The 21,368-nt window shown below is 36.5% G+C and overlaps 1 pseudogene; it reads right to left on the bottom strand.

Annotated features, from left to right (window-relative positions):
- Window positions 1-14: 14 nt before the first annotated feature.
- Window positions 15-1,644, bottom strand: LOC120137057 (annotated as a pseudogene).
- Window positions 1,645-21,368: the final 19,724 nt, after the last annotated feature.

The following is a 21,368-nucleotide window of genomic DNA, read 5'->3' as shown; positions in this document are numbered from 1 at the left end:
GGTGCAAGTGTTTGTTACAGCAAGTCTACCTGCAACAATGATTGCATTGTAGAGGTGCAAATGTTTATTACAGCTACAGAAGCACGCAATCCGAACATCCTTGCTGGGTGAGAGAGAGGATAATTCGTCTTACTGAAGGCAGTTATATCAGTTGCGAAGCATTGCTTGTTTGTTGTAAATGCTCTGCCAACTATTCCTTGGCCTCGAAACAGGTGATGCTCGGAGCACACTTCTAGGAAGCCCGAAAGACCTTCATCAGCCACGAAGCAAGCGGAATCCAAGGTGGAAACGCAACGATAAAAGTTCTCGTCAGAATGTCGGCATCCACTTGTACCTTGATTGAGGCACGGTGCCCATGTTAAAGCCAATGGCAGCTTATATCTCTTGCAGATGGATCTTAGAACCTCTACTATGTCAGGAAATGCAGCTTGATACAACTCGTTACAAGTTTGTGAAACCAGAGGAGTTGCTTTGTCTCAGAAAAGAACGACAAAAATTTTAAACAGTTGGAACTATAGGCTTAAGATGCCTTTGTCTTTACCTCAACACCAGGCGGAGTGAAGCCGTGTGAGCTCCTTAGATCAACAACCTGCGAATAGATACAATTTATTTAAACCAGAACATGAGGATAGAAGAGGGCCTTATAGGTGACAAGTGAGTAACATTAATAAACAAATACATGACCATTGGCTTTAATGAAAGGTTTTTTCTATGTCTAAAAAATTAAATTAAATTACTATATATGGCATGCAACAAAGTTGTTATTATGAAAATGAAGAAAAATGAGAAAAACCAGGGACAATTGGTGTATTAAAATACGAAAAATCCGTAATGGATGACTATGAAGTATGACAGCGGCACAACACATCACATACAACAAGCAATCATAGAATCAGAAAGTTGCATAAGCAGACGCAATCCGAATTTAGCAGCTACAAAGATGTCTACGATGCTAAAACGACTCATGAGGTATATTTGAAACCCTCGACCAATAAACTCTCCTGAGTTGTTTAACGGTTAAAGGATCAGCATATCAGATGATAAACGAAAGACATGAAGATTATGAAGGAAAAAGAAGAGACCTCAAGAGCTTTGCAGACGTGTTCAAGTTCCGGGTGATAATTAATCTTTTGAGTAGTTGTGACGACCTCAACAACACCCAAGCAAGTTCCGTCCCCCCCCCCGCTCAAAAACAGGAAGAGCAAGAGATCCACCAACATTGTATTTTTGTGCAAAACTAATACGTGGATATTTATCGCTTATGAAGAAACGAACATCAGGTGTCCACTCAGGTAACTTCCCTAAAAAGACACTGCCAGGCAACTCAACAGATTACTTTGAATCCTGTTCGGTTGAGAAGTTGTAGGATTCGGAGACATCTCTAAAGATTTCGAGACTCTTGCAATTCGTATTGAGCGAGTAAGGCTGACATTCGGTCATAAGTACATGTTTCCCTCCTCTTTTTACAGGCACCCAGATTTGTATGAGGACATCTGTATCTTTTGTAGATTCCTTCAAATATCCAATAGCCTGCATTAGTCTCTCTTTCACAGATAACAAAGAACTGGATTCCGCCCTCGGTCCTATCCACCATCTATTCCCCAATTCGGTGCCTTGGACTACAAAACTTCCAGGTTGTGGCATCGATGTAGCGTTTCATGTCAAGAAAATGATTTCGGATTTTGCTTCTAAAGAACCTATTAGCCTATATTGCATTCCAATTGCAAACACTATCATGAACCGAAACAAAGAAGCAGAGTGATGATGAAAAACAAAAAGAGGAATTTCCAGTAAAGATTCATTTTCCCTGTATCTAAACACCCAATCTGCCCCAAACGCAGAAACATCGTCAACCAAACCTAAAACAAATTATCCAACATCAGCTTCCACATGCAATAATCACAGGCTTTGAACAAACACTAGATTAAACCCCATTGCTTAAACACTCTGTTGCTTACAAATTCCAGATTTTACTATTAATAGAAAAGGAAAACATACAAATAAAGAAGTAAAAACAAAGAAGGAGATGATAACAACTCACTTTACAAAGAATATTTGAGGAAAAAAACCCAGTTTTGGTTCTATGGTTGTGCACTGTTTGAGTGAAAGTTGCCTTGTTTTACACCGAAAACAACAAAACACACAGAGAAGCAATTTCAATCATAGTGATTTTATCATCAGTTCTTGATGGTACCTTGGGTTGTGCTTTTTATATAAACTCACATTCTTGCTTGATCGCTTTCAGCTTTTTAGGGGGAGCGGCGACGAAGGCGGACGAAAATCAATCATGGCGGAAATTTCAGAGGATTAACCAGAACGAAGGGAGAAGGATATTTTAGACAAGGAGGAACGGGAATAATGAAATACCTGAGAGAATTGCTAGGCTTTAAGCTTCTTCTCGTCATCAGCAGGGGAAGGAATTCTCATCTTTAGAAGGGCTCCAAGCAAAAACCATAATACGCCATAAGCAGAAATAAACGTCAAATTGAAGAAGAAAATAATTTGTTTCAGCAGAACCAAGCGGGGAGAAGGATATTTTAGGAAGCAGGGGACGGGAATAAGAAAATACCTAAGGGAGATGGGGGACTAACATTCCCAAAGAAACAGGGGAAAGAAACACTGTTGGTATTAATTTTTGACTGATATTTGGGAATGTAGAGAAACCAAACGTGGGTATCTTCAACCCGGAAAAAAACATTCCCCCTAGGAATGAATAATTACGCGAACCAAACGGGACCTAAGGGAAATGCTATAAAAACAGCTGTGTAAATTTTTTTGGTTTATTTTCCTTTTTCCTGGAGAAAGATATTCTTTTTCTCAAAGAGCATATTTTGAAGTTGACATTCAGCGAATAGTAATCCTCTGCCCATACCTTTAGTTAATCGTTCTTTTCGTCAGTGGGGAATCTATAGAAATATACAAATGAAGTAATGACTGCCTAAAGAGAAGCTGTTGAATGAGTTTTGGTCCCATTCCAATCTGATAACTATGCTAAGCAATAAGCATGATTGGAACAGGTAGAAGCTTCTTTAAGACTTAAAACAATAAAACCCATTGCATCAAATTTTGCCAAGGCTAGTCACTGTGCGGCTTAATCTTCTTGGTGCAAAATAGTTAAAATACCCCAAGGCTATTGCAGCACAATTGCCGTTGCATCAACATTTTACCAAGTTGACTCTATTAATCAGAATAAAATTCAAAATCCCATTGTAATCTGACCGATGTTTTGATTTTGTAATCAACCTTATTCAATTTATATGATTTTATCACCCCATGATAATATCAGCTCTATAAGAATAAATGACATAATTATAAATGGTTTTTTTGTATACTTACAGCATTAAATGGAAATGACGAAAAATTGGGCTGCTAGAGTTTAAAAAGGTGGGGTTGCAATAGCCAATAGGCGGGCGTATCCTCCAACGATGTCTAAACCAAAAACGGGACAATTTACATCATCTCTGGGTCCAAGGGAAATGGTCATTTCCTTTATGCAAGAACCAGTGTGAAGACACCAGATTTTGTCCTGCCAATCGAGGAGTCTTCATGTAATCAAAAAGAAGAATTGAATTAGAAATCAGATACTAGTCTAAAATAGAGTTGAATTAAGACTCAAATACTAGTCTAAAATAAGGTTTTTTAGTACTATAAATAAGCCTTGTAATTACCACACCAAGAGACACGATTATCATACGGGATTATGCACACACAAAATACCCAAAGCAAATATGCAATAAGCCCCAAAGATTCGCTTGTAATTTTCAACAGAAAAATAAAAGAGGTATTTTTAACTATATTGCTTCGATTCTCGCTTGGATGTGACTTGTTTCACTTCTTTTCCGTTTTTACTTTGAAAGGGCCAATGAACACAAGGGAACCGAGATATTTTCTCTTAGATCTACGTTTCCCCGAGGCTTATTTTGAAAAACCGGGTTGATTTTCGGTTAAAGGAGGAGAAGAGCTTTTTAAAAATCTATATTAGTTCCTTTATTTATTATATGGATATTTTATTCATTTATTTTTATTATTCATGTTATTATTATACGTATATATATATATATATATTAAATTATTTTCATTTGATTTTTACTATTTTATTATTATTATATATATATATTTCTTTAATATTTTACTTATAAGTCTATTATTACTATATATATTGTAATTATCTTTATCTAGTTATATATTTTTTTTATACTTTTAATAGTTTATTTATATACCTATTATTAATATATATATATATATATATATATATATTCTTAATTATTTTTATTTGATTATTTATTTATTTACGTAATATATCTTATAATTTTATATATATATATATATATATATATTTTTCGCTTTTTTATTCATTATTATATTATTATTTTTAAAATCTTGTGTCTTTATTATTATTATTATTAAACATTATTTTATATGCTACTAACTTAGAGAGCTCATTTATTTTGTTTTATTTCTAACTAAAGTCTCTCCCACTTTCCTCTTTTTGTCTTATTTCTGACTAAAACCCCCCACTTTCGGTGAAGTGAGAGGGTAGATTTTCTATTTTTAAATATTTGTTGTATATATATATATAGCTTATTTATTTTATTAATACTTTGATGTATATATATATATTTTTTCCTTTTTTAAATATTACTATATATAATTACTACTTTACTATTAGAGAGCTATGGTGATCTTGTTCTACGACATGATGCATAAAGAAATCGAGGTTTATGTCGACGATATGAATATCAAGGTACAGATCGAGAATGAATATATCGAGCATTTGAGAAAGCTCTTCCAGAGATTGAGGAAGTTCCAGTTACGACTGAACCCTAGCAAGTGTACCTTCAGGGTAATATCCGGAAAACTGTTAGGCTTCGTGGTCAGCATAAGAGGCATTGAGGTTGATCCTGACAAAGTTAAGGCTATCCAGAATCTACCACCACCTCAAACACAAAAAGAGGTCCGAGGTTTTCTGGGCAGATTGAATTATATAGCTCGGTTCATATCTTAGTTAACCGATAAATATGATACAATCTTTCGCCTTCTCCGAAAGAACAGCCCTGGAGTATGGGATGAAAACCGTCAGACTGCATTCAAGAAAATGAAGGAGTACCTGTCTAATTCTCCAATCTTAATGTCCCCCATCCCAGACAAACCTCTGTTCTTGTATCTATCCATATTCGAGAGCTCAATGGGGTGTGTCCGGGGTCAACATGACGAATCTGGAAGAAAGGAAAGAGCCATCTACTATCTGAGCAAGAAGTTCACCGATTGCGAGGTCAGATATCCTCCTATCGAGAAGGTTTGTTGTGCTTTAGTCTGGGCCGCAAAAAGACTCCGACAATACATGTTGTATCACACTACTTGGTTGATTTCCAAACTAGATCCACTAAAATACATGATGAGTGTACCCGCTCTATCTGGAAGATTAGCTCGATGACATATGCTATTGTCTGAATTCGACATCGAGTACGTGAATCAGAAAGCAATCAAAGGGAGTGCCATATCAGATTTCTTGGCAAGTAGAACCGATGAAAGTTATGAGCCCTTAAATTTTGATTTCCCAGACGAAGACTTGATGACTTTATCCTTAGAAGAAACAAATACTTCAACAGATAGTTCCTGGAGAATGTATTTCGATGGGGCATCAAATGCACTAGGACATGGTATCGGGGCAATACTGATCTCTCCAGAAGGGAGTCACTACCCATTTACCAGCAGACTGAACTTCGATTGTACCAACAACATGGCAAAGTATGAAGCCTGTGTCTTGGGAATTCGAGTTGCACTGGGGCAAAATGTAAAGACCTTGCAAATATACGGAGATTCAGCATTAGTAATCTATCAGCTCCGTGGAGAATGGGAAACCAAAGATACAAAACTGATGGAATACCAGAAGTTAATATTGGATTTACTCGAAAAATTCGATGAAGTCACCTTCCACTATGTGCCAAGAGAAGAAAATCAAATGGCTGATGCTTTGGCTACCTTGGCAGCCGCATTCAAACTTGGCGGGGAATCTGAAATGATGCCAATTGACATGCAGTCGTATGAGTACCCGGCTCATTGCTACCAGATTGAATAAGTGAAAGACACCAAGCCTTGGTACTACGACATTTTGCAGTATATCAGGCATCGAAGTTATACAGAGGAAACCACTGAGACCGATAAAAGAACCATTAGAAGGATGGCAGCTGGATACGTCCTTGATGGGGAGGTCTTGTACAAGAAAAGCCATAACCAAGTTCTGTTAAGGTGCGTCGATGTTGAAGAGGCAAAAATGATAATGGAAGAAGTACATGATGGAGTTTGTGGAGCACATGCAAATGGACAAATGATGTCGAGACAGATAATGAGATGCGGATATTTCTGGTCCACACTGGAAAGTGATTGCATCAACTACGCTAGAAAATGTCATATTTACGGAGATAAAATAAATGTTCCACCTCATCCGCTTCATGTCATGACATCAATATGGTCTTTCTCTATGTGGGGCATGGATGTTATTGGGCAAATCCATCCTAAGGCTTCGAATGGTCATCGTTTCATCCTTGTAGCTATCGATTATTTCACTAAGTGGGTAGAGGCTGCTTCTTATGTCAATGTCACTCAATCTGTTATTTGCAAGTTTTTGAAGAAAGAGATCATATGTCGGTATGGTTTACCTGAAAGGATCATTACCGATAATGCTACAAACTTGAACAATAAAATGATGAAGGCTGCTTGCGAGCAATTCAACATAAAACATCACAATTCTACTACTTACAGACCAAAGATGAACGCGCGGCAGAAGCAGCAAACAAAAACATTAAAAAGATAGTGGAGAAAACGACCGAGACCTACAAGGACTGGCATGAGAAGTTGTCTTTCGCTTTGTTCGTTTACCGAACCTCGGTACGAACCTCAACTGGGGCAACCCCATTTTCACTAGCCTATGGAATGAAAGCAGTGCTGCCTATTGAAGTAGAAATTCCATCATTATGGGTCTTGATATAAATTAAATTGGATGACGCAGAATGGGAGCAATCCAGATATGATCACCATGGTCAAATCTATTAGAAACGAATGATTCGAGCACATGACAAGAAGGTACGCCCGATAATATTCCGTGAAGGAGATCTGGTGCTGAAAAGAATTTTGCCAGTTCAGAAAGATTTCCGAGGAAAATAGACGCCAAATTAGGAGAGACCTTATGTCTTGAAAAAGGCCTTCTCCGGAGGAGCCCTTGTCCTGACTGAAATGGACGGGCCCGAACTGCCACATCCCATCAATTCGGATGCAATCAAGAAATACTTCGCTTAGGATGAAAACCCGAAAGGGCGTCCTAAGTTGGAGAAAGAAAAAACAAAAAAGAACAAAAACTGAAAAACGTTTAGGGTGAAAACCCGAAAGGGCGCCCTAAATTGAAAAAAATGAAAAAAAAAAGAACAAAAAGAACAAAATAAGGTGGGTTCAAGATGAAAACCCGCAAATGACGTCTTGCAACCAATGATAGATCCAAATTGAAAACTCGAAAGGGCGATTTGGACAATTCAAGAGGTTGAGGAGGCCAAGCGCAAATTGTGTAGTAAAATAATATTTGAAAAATAAAACTCTAAGGGAAATGCTATAAAAACAGCTGTGTAAATTTTTTTGGTTTATTTTCCTTTGTCCTGGAGAAAGATATTCTTTTTCTCAAAGAGCATATTTTGAAGCTGACATTCAGCGAATAGTAATCCTCTGCCCATACCTTTAGTTAATCGTTCTTTTCGTCAGTGGGGAATCTATAGAAATATACAAATGAAGTAATGACTGCCTAAAGAGAAGCTGCTGAATGAGTTTTGGTCCCATTCCAATCTGATAACTATGCTAAGCAATAAGCATGATTGGAACAGGTAGAAGCTTCTTTAAGACTTAAAACAATAAAACCCATTGCATCAAATTTTGCCAAGGCTAGTCACTGTGCGGCTTAATCTTCTTGGTGCAAACTAGTTAAAATACCCCAAGGCTATTGCAGCACAATTGTCGTTGCATTAACATTTTACCAAGTTGACTCTATTAATCAGAATAAAATTCAAAATCCTATTGTAATCTGACCGATGTTTTGATTTTGTAATCAACCTTATTCAATTTATATGATTTTATCACCCCATGATAATATCAGCTCTATAAGAATAAATGACATAATTATAAATGGTTTTTTTGTATACTTACAGCATTAAATGGAAATGACGAAAAATTGGGCTGCTAGAGTTTAAAAAGGTGGGGTTGCAATAGCCAATAGGCGGGCGTATCCTCCAACGATGTCTAAACCAAAAACGGGACAATTTACATCATCTCTAGGTCCAAGGGAAATGGTCATTTCCTTTATGCAAGAACCAGTGTGAAGACACCAGATTTTGTCCTGCCAATCGAGGAGTCTTCATGTAATCAAAAAAGAAGAATTGAATTAGAAATCAGATACTAGTCTAAAATAGAGTTGAATTAAGACTCAAATACTAGTCTAAAATAAGGTTTTTTAGTACTATAAATAAGCCTTGTAATTACCACACCAAGAGACACGATTATCATACGGGATTATGCACACACACAAAATACCCAAAGCAAATATGCAATAAGCCCCAAAGATTCGCTTGTAATTTTCAACAGAAAAATAAAAGAGGTATTTTTAACTATATTGCTTCGATTCTCGCTTGCATGTGACTTGTTTCACTTCTTTTCCGTTTTTACTTTGAAAGGGCCAATGAACACAAGGGAACCGAGATATTTTCTCTTAGATCTACGTTTCCCCGAGGCTTATTTTGAAAAACCGGGTTGATTTTCGGTTAAAGGAGGAGAAGAGCTTTTTAAAAATCTATATTAGTTCCTTTATTTATTATATGGATATTTTATTCATTTATTTTTATTATTCATGTTATTATTATACGTATATATATATATATTAAATTATTTTCATTTGATTTTTTACTATATTTTATTATTATTTATATATATATATTTCTTTAATATTTTACTTATAAGTCTATTATTACTATATATATTGTAATTATCTTTATCTAGTTATATATTTTTTATACTTTTAATAGTTTATTTATATACCTATTATTAATATATATATATATATATATATTCTTAATTATTTTTATTTGATTATTTATTTATTTACGTAATATATCTTATAATTATATATATATATATATATATATATAATTATTTTTTATTATTTTCGCTTTTTTATTCATTATTATATTATTATTTTTAAAATCTTGTGTCTTTATTATTATTTATATTAAACATTATTTTATATGCTACTAACTTAGAGAGCTCATTTTTTTTGTTTTATTTCTAACTAAAGTCTCTCCCACTTTCCTCTTTTTGTCTTATTTCTGACTAAAACCCTCCACTTTCGGTGAAGTGAGAGGGTAGATTTTCTATTTTTAAATATTTGTTGTATATATATATATAGCTTATTTATTTTATTAATACTTTGATGTATATATATATTTTTTTTTCCTTTTTTAAATATTACTATATATAATTATTACTTTACTATTTTTTCCTTATCTTATTTATTTATTTTATTTATTTTATTTTTTCCCTTTTATTTTATTATCTTTATCTTATTTGTTTTCTTTACCTTGTTTATCTAACACATTTCTCGATTTTTTAAGGATATTTTCAAATCAATCTAAGGTAAGTAATCAGGATCAAATTTTACCTTTTTATTTAAAATTACAATTTTCTTAATTTAAGACAACTGAAAATTATGTGGTACCGAAAGGGCGGTTCAAGGGTGCTAATCCTTCCTTGACCGTAACCGACTCCCGAACTCGACACATTTCTAGTACAACCTAGATCAGGTAAAATGGTGTCCGACCCACCTAAATTCGTTTTAAAGTGGTCGGTGGCGACTCTAATCCATATTTTCCTAAGTCAAAGCCCAATTCTGAGGCCCAATCGAAAGACGGTTACGACAGTTTGGTGACTCCGCTGGGGACAGGTAAGTGAGTCAGGCTAAGGTAATTTCCAGTTGTCTTTTTAACGAAAAGGGTAAGTTTAAATTTTAAGGAAATATTTCAATCCTTTTTTACTTACTTTTGATTATATTTTCGAGTAAATAGTTGTACTAATCGTTTTCTCATGATTTCAGCCCTTAAAGATTTTTTTCATCTAAGGCTCTAAACCCGAGCTCCAAACCCGTTTTAAGTGGGGGTGAAAGCGACGCATTCGTGTGAATTTATTCACCGTATGGGCCTAGCAAGTAGTCTTCGTGATTCATATACCTTATGCCTTCGTGTGAATTTATTCTCCGTATAGGCATAAGGAAATGTGTCCTCTCGAGTTTAACTTAGTCCACACAAGCCTGTGATGGGTTTAGGACTAAGGGTCTAGTAAGCCCAAGGGGGCACCGGCAAGGAGAACTCGAGTATCATTTTTTTTAGAACCTAATCCGAGAGACTATTAAGAAATTGAGCCTACCCCGAAACCACATTCTGAAACCTATGACATTTTTCTTCTAACCATGTTGTTTTTGTCCATATGTTTTATCCTTTACCATTTATTTATTTATTTTTATTTATTTCTATCTTACTAACTTTTTTTTGCCTTTGTGTTTGTTTTTTTAGCATTTGCATCATAACGAGAGGTCATTGATCTCTAAAAATATGTTTATTAGAACTCAAATAATCTTAATCCATGGAAAAATGTGTTGTAATACAAGAGATTAAAAACCTCGAGGTATAACTGTGGTCCGAGAAGACTCAGAAGGAAAAGGGAGACAGTCTTCAAGGAAGCTATATGTCAGAGCCGGTTAGCTACGCATCTATCAGCCTAAAATAGAACAATGTGCAGGAGCTTCAAGACATCTGGGACAGCTGGAAGGATGATCGGAAACAGAAGTTCAGCTAACGGTACGGTGACATTGCACTTTTAATTCATGTTAAGACTGATGAGCCCTTGATCAGAGCCATGGTTCAATTCTGGAACCCGAGATACATTTGCTTCACTTTTAACCGGGAGGACATGATGTCCACCATCGAAGAATACACTACCCTGCTGTACTGTGAAAACATCAAACTAGAGCGAGTCTACGTTAAACACATCAAAAGTCAGCCTTTCAAGAATACACTGGACAGAGTTGCAGGAGTGGACGAGAAATGGGTAATTGATCGGACTCAGCGCAGAGGCAGCGGGGAAGGAATTGAATGGATTCACATAAAGCAACTAATGGAGAGTCACCCTGATGAGTGGAAGACTATAGACCTTTTTGCATTGGGTCTGTACGGTTTGATTATTTTTCCGAAGGCTTTGGGGTGCATTGACGCAGCCGTGGTAGAACTATTTGAACAACTTCCGAGATAAGTCAACCCAGCACCAGCTATCTTAGTCGAAACATTTCGTTCTCTTAATCATTACAGAAGAACTGGTGGAGGAAGATTCATTGGGTGTGTTCAGCTCCTTCAAGTATGGATTCACAGCCATTTTTAGAAGACCAATGGGGTTGCCTACTGCCGATTTAGCACTACCTATTCACCCTTGTGAGAGTTCATCACCATGAAATGGCATGAAGGCGCTTCAAAAGAGAAGTGGATGAAAGTTTTCACTCATCTTCAGGACCGAGATATTGCCTGGAGAGCCCCCTAGTTGTTCCTCAGTGATGTTCTTTTCAGGTGTGGGGATTCTAACACTATGACATTACTTGGACTTTGGGGTGTAGTTGGGTATGCTCTATTGTTAGCACTGAGACAGTATGGGGCACGTCAGTTTGTCCCGATAACATGCGGACTATCTAGGTCAGAGTTTGGGTATCACGGTAACAGCTATAAGAAGATGATCAAGGAAGCAGCTGATTCATGGAAGAAAGTATTCCGGATGGATGTTGTAGTTGCCAAGAACATGCTTACCCTGGATTATGTGGAATGGCGAAGATTGAAAAAAAAATGACAATATTCCAGTGCCAGACTGTGAGGACACCCGAACTATGAAAGAACATCTCAGACCCGTCCCTTCTGAACTTGAGATAGCCAAAACAGAGTTTGAAGCTGTGAATAATGAGCTGAGGTAGAGGATAAAGGAACTTGAGGCTGAGCGATATCAGTGGAAGCTAGATGTCGACTCTCAGAAAGATCGAGCAGACAAACTGGAAAGAGAACAGAAAAAAGTCCATTTTGAGCTCGAAGACTTGAGAAAGGGGTATCAAGATGCTGTCAAGGATAACTCTAAGTTAAAAGTGTCCTCTGAGTACTGGAAAGATGAAGCTCACAGCTTGAAAAGAAAGTTCGAGGGGCCTGATGAGAGAGCCTGGAAAGAACAGATGAAAACTGCCCAGAGGCGCTTAGCGGACAGTCAACATCAAAATCAACGCTTGAGAATCCAGATGGCTGATCTGGAGAAACAACATGAGAGAGATGGAAAAACAATAGTTGAGTTAGAAGCTATTGTAGATGGATTCAAAAAGCAAGCGAACGAGCTTCAGATAGTACCCTTCGACGGAGGTTTACAATGGCGCTTCCGTTGGGAGCAAGCACAACAAAGGGTGAAGGCCAGAGACGTAGTCATCCGAGACTTCCTGGATCAAGTACAGAAGGCATCCCGTCATCTCCACGACCTGGCAAGGGAAGCCGGAATGGTTCAACAAGGCATTCAACCAGTGACAGATGAAGGCAGAAGACTTGTCAACCTACTAGAAGCTGTTCGGGGTTTAGAGGATTTAGTCCGAGTGTACCTTTGATTGTTTTTATGTCCCTTACAAGATAAAATATTTTTGTCTAAATAAAGATTATTTATAATAATAGACACTTTTTTGGATCAATGCCTATAAATTACATACATCACGCATTACATACTTTGCATTTTTATTTTCATATTTTCCATGTTTTTACAAGAGAAAGAGCAAACACCAAGTTTACCACCGCAAGCATTAAATACTCATCAACCGCACAATACTCGAGCAAAAAAGAGACAAATGGAGGCCAGAATGAAAAAACTCGAGAAAAACATGACAAGACTGCAAAATAAACTAGAAGATAAGATGGCTCAAAACAGTCAGAGCACCTTGGAGTCCATCAAGAAAAACCAGGAGTCCTTGGTCAACCAAATCGTGGTCAAGTTATCGGGTTTACAGCAAGCTAGTGTAGTAGGGGGAAGTCCCTCCGAGGGGGAAACTACATCACCAACCCCACAGGTGGTTATTTCACCCGGAATTCTACCCAGACCACAAGAAAATTCTTCTGCTGTCAAAGGAAAAGCATCATATGCTATTTAGGTGCAAATTGAGGTGCCATTAATGAATGGGGCCTTAGTAATTATCAATGCTGAGGAAGATATTGTGGCAAGTGTGACCACGGAGGCCCCATATATCAAAGTAGACGAGAAAGCGGTGGAGTGTTTATTTCGCTCCTTGGAATTTGTGAATGCCACCTTTTTTGTATAAGGAAGAAGGATTCCTAAACCCCGACTTTCTAAGTGTACTAGAATGGAGATCATGCAAACTTTGGGAAAAGGCGCCAGGATTGAAAGAGGGTTTAGGAAGTCTCTGTAAGGAAGGATTAATACAGTCCTTCCTATTTCAAAGCTAGATCAGTTTGGGCTCAGTTTTCAGCCCAATTACCATGAAAAGAGAAAGGAAGTTCAGAAGAACCGAGAGAAAAGACTAGCCAGGTTGACTGGAAGTGAACTTCAATGGGAACCCATGACCTTCCCGTCTCTCTGCCACACATTCCAGTCAGGTGGTTATGTATTTGAGACCACGTTGTCAGATTTAGAAGCGGTTTTGGAGGATTTGAGCATCAATGTCGTAACCACTGGAAATGTTGGCAACGAGGATAGATCTGGGATATGCCCTCTGCCACATGGGTTCGTGCCTAGCAGTTGGTCGGTCGAATAACTACCTGTGGTTTACAAGTCTTTCAGAGTAATATTCGAACCGTCCCTATTTGCCTATACCCAGGGCAATAGGTGATCTTTTGTAAGGGTGAATAAACATTATGTTTAGGTTGAATAAAAGATGCATTTTTTTTCTTTCCTCTTCCCATGACAAACAAATTTTCCTTTTTTCCCTTTTTGAATTCATCGTCTATCTTCTTCATTTTGATACTTTATTTCCACTTTCTCTTGAATTTAATTTTTGACTATTTCGTGTGGGGGATTTTCCTCTCATGCATGCACATTTTTCCTCCTTTCAGATCCCTAGATAACAATAATGTAGGCACTAATGATCCTGATCCGGAGGTGGATTTTGAATCGGCCATTTATCTCGGGGGATTTGATGAATGCGACACTGAAGAGGAGTGCAACTTGCCAATCGAATTTTTGAGAATGATAGAAAGAGAAGATAAACAAATATTGCCCCATAAAGAGACAATCGAAATCTTGAATCTGGGTACTGAAGAAGATCGAAAGGCTGTTAAAATCGGCACAACTCTTTCGACTGGAGTAAGACACAGCCTGATAGTCTTACTTCGGGAATACAGAGAGGTGTTCGCCTGGTCGTATCAAGACATGCCAGGATTAGACACAGATATGGTAGTCCACAAACTGTCTATCAAACCAGAATGCAAACCAATGCAGCAGAAACTAAGAAGGATGCGACCAGAAATGCTCCTTAAGATCAAAGAAGAAGTCAAGAAACAATTTGATGTCGGTTTTCTTCAAGTGGCCACATATCCGGAGTGGGTGGCCAACATAGTACCTGTGCCGAAGAAGGACGGGAAATTACGCATGTGTGTCGATTACCGGGACCTTAACAAGCCAAGTCCCAAAGAAAACTTTCCTCTGCCACACATAGACACTCTGGTGGATAATACAGCCGGGAACAACTACTTTTCATTCATGGATGGATTTTTGGGATACAATCAGATCAAGATGCACCCTGAAGACATGGAGAAGACCACTTTCGTCACAATGTGGGGAACTTTCTGTTACAAAGTGATGCCTTTCGGATTAAAGAATGCTGGGGAAACATATTAGAGAGCTATGGTGATCTTGTTCTACGACATGATGCATAAAGAAATCGAGGTTTATGTCGACGATATGAATATCAAGGTACAGATCGAGAATGAATATATCGAGCATTTGAGAAAGCTCTTCTAGAGATTGAGGAAGTTCCAGTTACGACTGAACCCTAGCAAGTGTACCTTCAGGGTAATATCCGGAAAACTGTTAGGCTTCGTGGTCAGCATAAGAGGCATTGAGGTTGATCCTGACAAAGTTAAGGCTATCCAGAATCTACCACCACCTCAAACACAAAAAGAGGTCCGAGGTTTTCTGGGCAGATTGAATTATATAGCTCGGTTCATATCTTAGTTAACCGATAAATGTGATACAATCTTTCGCCTTCTCCGAAAGAACAGCCCTGGAGTATGGGATGAAAATTGTCAGACTGCATTCAAGAAGGTGAAGGAGTACCTGTCTAATTCTCCAATCTTAATGTCCCCCATCCCAGACAAACCTCTTTTCTTGTATCTATCCATATTCGAGAGCTCAATGGGGTGTGTCCGGGGTCAACATGACGAATCTGGAAGAAAGGAAAGAGCCAACTACTATCTGAGCAAGAAGTTCACCGATTGCGAGGTCAGATATCCTCCTATCGATAAGGTTTGTTGTGCTTTAGTCTAGGCCGCAAAAAGACTCCGACAATACATGTTGTATCACACTACTTGGTTGATTTCCAAACTAGATCCACTAAAATACATGATGAGTGTACCCCCTCTATCTGGAAGATTAGCTCGATGACAGATGCTATTGTCTGAATTCGACATCGAGTACGTGAATCAGAAAGCAATCAAAGGGAGTGCCATATCAGATTTCTTGGCAAGTAGAACCGATGAAAGTTATGAGCCCTTAAATTTTGATTTCCCAGACGAAGACTTGATGACTTTATCCTTAGAAGAAACAAATACTTCAACAGATAGTTCCTGGAGAATGTATTTCGATGGGGCATCAAATGCACTAGGACATGGTATCGGGGCAATACTGATCTCTCCAGAAGGGAGTCACTACCCATTTACCAGCAGACTGAACTTCGATTGTACCAACAACATGGCAGAGTATGAAGCCTGTGTCTTGGGAATTCGAGTTGCACTGGGGCAAAATGTAAAGACCTTGCAAATATACGGAGATTCAGCATTAGTAATCTATCAGCTCCGTGGAGAATGGGAAACCAAAGATACAAAACTGATGGAATACCAGAAGTTAATATTGGATTTGCTCGAAAAATTCGATGAAGTCACCTTCCACTATGTGCCAAGAGAAGAAAATCAAATGGCTGATGCTTTGGCTACCTTGGCAGCCGCATTCAAACTTGGCGGGGAATCTGAAATGATGCCAATTGACATGCAGTCGTATGAGTACCCGGCTCATTGCTACCAGATTGAAGAAGTGAAAGACACCAAGCCTTGGTACTACGACATTTTGCAGTATATCAGGCATCGAAGTTATACAAAGGAAACCACTGAGACCGATAAAAGAACCATTAGAAGGATGGCAGCTGGATACGTCCTTGATGGGGAGGTCTTGTACAAGAAAAGCCATAACCAAGTTCTGTTAAGGTGCGTCGATGTTGAAGAGGCAAAAATGATAATGGAAGAAGTACATGATGGAGTTTGTGGAGCATATGCAAATGGACAAATGATGTCGAGACAGATAATGAGATGCGGATATTTCTGGTCCACACTGGAAAGTGATTGCATCAACTACGCTAGAAAATGTCAGATTTACGGAGATAAAATAAATGTTCCACCTCATCCGCTTCATGTCATGACATCAATATGGTCTTTCTCTATGTGGGGCATGGATGTTATTGGGCAAATCCATCCTAAGGCTTCGAATGGTCATCGTTTCATCCTTGTAGCTATCGATTATTTCACTAAGTGGGTAGAGGCTGCTTCTTATGTCAATGTCACTCAATCTGTTATTTGCAAGTTTTTGAAGAAAGAGATCATATGTCGGTATGGTTTACCTGAAAGGATCATTACCGATAATGCTACAAACTTGAACAATAAAATGATGAAGGCTGCTTGCGAGCAATTCAACATAAAACATCACAATTCTACTACTTACAGACCAAAGATGAACGCGCGGCAGAAGCAGCAAACAAAAACATTAAAAAGATAGTGGAGAAAACGACCGAGACCTACAAGGACTGGCATGAGAAGTTGTCTTTCGCTTTGTTCGTTTACCGAACCTCGGTACGAACCTCAACTGGGGCAACCCCATTTTCACTAGCCTATGGAATGAAAGCAGTGCTGCCCATTGAAGTAGAAATTCCATCATTATGGGTCTTGATATAAATTAAATTGGATGACGCAGAATGGGAGCAATCCAGATATGATCACCATGGTCAAATCTATCAGAAACGAATGATTCGAGCACATGACAAGAAGGTACGCCCGATAATATTTCGTGAAGGAGATCTGGTGCTGAAAAGAATTTTGCCAGTTCAGAAAGATTTCCGAGGAAAATAGACGCCAAATTAGGAGAGACCTTATGTCTTGAAAAAGGCCTTCTCCGGAGGAGCCCTTGTCCTGACTGAAATGGACGGGCCCGAACTGCCACATCCCATCAATTCGGATGCAATCAAGAAATACTTCGCTTAGGATGAAAACCCGAAAGGGCGTCCTAAGTTGGAGAAAGAAAAAACAAAAAAGAACAAAAACTGAAAAACGTTTAGGGTGAAAACCCGAAAGGGCGCCCTAAATTGAAAAAAATGAAAAAAAAAAAAAGAACAAAAAGAACAAAATAAGGTGGGTTCAAGATGAAAACCCGCAAATGACGTCTTGCAACCAATGATAGATCCAAATTGAAAACTCGAAAGGGCGATTTGGACAATTCAAGAGGTTGAGGAGGCCAAGCGCAAATTGTGTAGTAAAATAATATTTGAAAAATAAAACTCTAAGGGAAATGCTATAAAAACAGCTGTGTAAATTTTTTGGTTTATTTTCCTTGTCCTGGAGAAAGATATTCTTTTTCTCAAAGAGCATATTTTGAAGCTGACATTCAGCGAATAGTAATCCTCTGCCCATACCTTTAGTTAATCGTTCTTTTCGTCAGTGGGGAATCTATAGAAATATACAAATGAAGTAATGACTGCCTAAAGAGAAGCTGCTGAATGAGTTTTGGTCCCATTCCAATCTGATAACTATGCTAAGCAATAAGCATGATTGGAACAGGTAGAAGCTTCTTTAAGACTTAAAACAATAAAACCCATTGCATCAAATTTTGCCAAGGCTAGTCACTGTGCGGCTTAATCTTCTTGGTGCAAACTAGTTAAAATACCCCAAGGCTATTGCAGCACAATTGCCGTTGCATTAACATTTTACCAAGTTGACTCTATTAATCAGAATAAAATTCAAAATCCTATTGTAATCTGACCGATGTTTTGATTTTGTAATCAACCTTATTCAATTTATATGATTTTATCACCCCATGATAATATCAGCTCTATAAGAATAAATGACATAATTATAAATGGTTTTTTTTGTATACTTACACCATTAAATGGAAATGACGAAAAATTGGGCTGCTAGAGTTTAAAAAGGTGGGGTTGCAATAGCCAATAGGCGGGCGTATCCTCCAACGATGTCTAAACCAAAAACGGGACAATTTACATCATCTATGGGTCCAAGGGAAATGGTCATTTCCTTTATGCAAGAACCAGGTCGAAGACACCAGATTTTGTTCAGCCAATCGAGAAGTCTTTATGTAATTAAAAAAGAAGAGTTGAATTAGAAATCAAATATTAGTTTAAAATAGAGTTGAATTAGGACTCAAATATTAGTATAAAATAAGGTTTTTTAGTAATATAAATAAGCCTTGTAATTACCACACCAAGAGACACGATTATCATACGGGATTACACATACACAAAAAAATACCCAAAGCAAATATGCAATAAGCTCCAAAGATTCGTTGGTAATTTTCAACAGAAAAATAAAAGAGGTATTTTACCTATATTGCTTCAATTCTCGCTTGCATGTGACTTGTTTCACTTCTTCTTTTCGTTTTTACTTTGAAAGGGCCGATGAACACAAGGGAACCGAGATATTTTCTCTTAGATCTACGCTTTCCCGAGGCTTATTTTAAAAAACCGGGTTGATTTTCGGTTAAAGGAGGGGAAGAGCTTTTTAAAAATATATATTAATCCCTTTATTTATTATATGGATATTTTATTCATTTATTTTTATTATTTATATTATAATATATATATATATATTTATTTGATTTTTTACTATTTTTATTATATATATATATATATATATTTCTTTAATATTTTACTTATAAGTCTATTATTACTATATATATTGTAATTATCTTTATCTAGTTATATATTTTTTTATATTTTTAATAGTTTATTTATATACCTATTATTAATATATATATATTCTTAATTATTTTTATTTGATTATTTATTTATTTACGTAATATATCTTATAACTTCATATATATATATATATTATTTTTATTATTATTTTCGTTTTTTTATTCATTATTATATTTTTATTTTTTAAAATCTAGTGTCTTTATCATTATTATTATTAAATATTATTTTATATACTACTAACTTAGAGGACTCATTTTTTTGTTTTATTTCTAACTAAAGTCTCTCCCACTTTCCTCTTTTTGTCTTATTTCTGACTAAAGCCCCCCACTTTCGGTGAAGTGAGAGGGTAACTTTTCTATTTTTAAATATTTGTTGTATATATATATAGCTTATTTATTTTATTAATACTTTGATGTATATATATATATATATATATTTCTTTTTCAAATATTACTATATATAATTATTACTTTACTATTTTTTCCTTATCTTATTTATTTATTTTATTTTTTTCCTTTTATTTTATTCTCTTTATCTTATTTGTTTTCTTTATCTTGTTTATCTAACCCATTTCTCGATTTTTTAAGTATATTTTCAAATCAATCTAAGATAAGTAATCAGGATCATATTTTACCTTTTTATTTAAAATTACAATTTTCTTAATTTAAGACAACTGAAAATTATGTGGAACCGAAAGGGCGGTTCAAGGGTGCTAATCATTCCTTGACCGTAATCGACTTCCGAACTCGACACGTTTCTAGTATAACGCATATCAGGTAAAATGGTGTCCGACTCACTTAAATTCGTTTTAAAGTGGTCGGTGACAACTTCAATCCATATTTTCTTAAGTCGAATTCCAATACTAAAATTCAACCGAAAGACGATTACGACACATAGAAAGAGATAAAGGAAGTTACATGGTTCAAAACGCTATCAGTACGAACGTCGAATCAAATTTGGCACGAAACCATGCATGAATTGACGAGGCACACGTATTTCATTCCAAACATCTCTCATTCAAAATAGCTAGTGTAGGTGCAACTTTCTGGGCCTTGGACGTGTCAATACTCACGATATGACAAGTGGAAAAGTATGGCCGCAAATTTGGTTCACGATGAGTTTTTGGTTACTACTATAAAATATTAGATGAAAAACATGTAGTCAGTGTTTTAAGATCATCACGTTTGCTCTTAAACTACGTGGGTTCCAGTAATTTTTTTATTAATATAAATATTTACAAAGATTCTTAATTATTTGATAATAAATATTTAAATAATATGCTGTCTCTGATGTTTAAAATTAAAAATTTTAAAAGTAATAAATATTTTTTAACCATTAAAGTAACTAAGTTAAAAACTTTTAAATAAAGTCTGATGAGGTTAAAAAAAATTAAAAATTCACTATGTCATTGCATAAATTAATGCATTCGTTACCTACGGTGGATGACAGAAGATAGGCAAGTAAAACTGTCAAAAATGTATAGGCTCACACAATCTGATACAAAGCTATTAATGCACTGCTCAAACAAGATGCACTTATATTTTAGGGTAAAGTATAGTAATGGTCATTGAACTTTTCTAAAGCTTTCATTTAGGTCTCTAACTTTAAAAACTTGCAATTCAATCCTCCAACATTTAGTCCGTTTGTAATATGGTCTCCGCCGTTACACTACTGTTAGTACGTTTGCAATATGGTTACTGAACTTTTTAGGCGCTTGTATTTAGGTCCCCCGACTTTTCAAACTTATAACATAATCTTCAATTTCATTCTAAACCCCAAATTCCTTTTCGATCTCGAATTTTCTTTTTCTTTTTCGCTTCTCTCTTCTCTCTTCTCATTTCCAGCGTAACTTTTCAGTCGGGGATGCATGGGAAATTATAATCTAACTTTGAATTATGAAGAGGTATTGACTTGAATAAGGGTTCATTGAGAGAAGACCTGACCAAGGAACTATCGGATCATCAACGATTCAAGGTGTAATGTTATAAACATGTCATCTCAGGTGAAGCATAAGTGTTCGATGAAATGCTTGTGAGAAAAAAATGGGGTTAGAAATGCAGAGTTGACAAATACTAAT

This window comes from Hibiscus syriacus, unplaced genomic scaffold, assembly GCF_006381635.1.
Source record: "Hibiscus syriacus cultivar Baekdansim isolate YM2019G1 unplaced genomic scaffold, ASM638163v2 tig00110647_pilon, whole genome shotgun sequence".
NCBI classification, from domain to species: Eukaryota; Viridiplantae; Streptophyta; class Magnoliopsida; order Malvales; family Malvaceae; genus Hibiscus; species Hibiscus syriacus.
The sequence above is the reverse complement of the archived record's forward strand: the minus strand, read 5'-3'. Positions and strand labels throughout refer to the sequence as shown.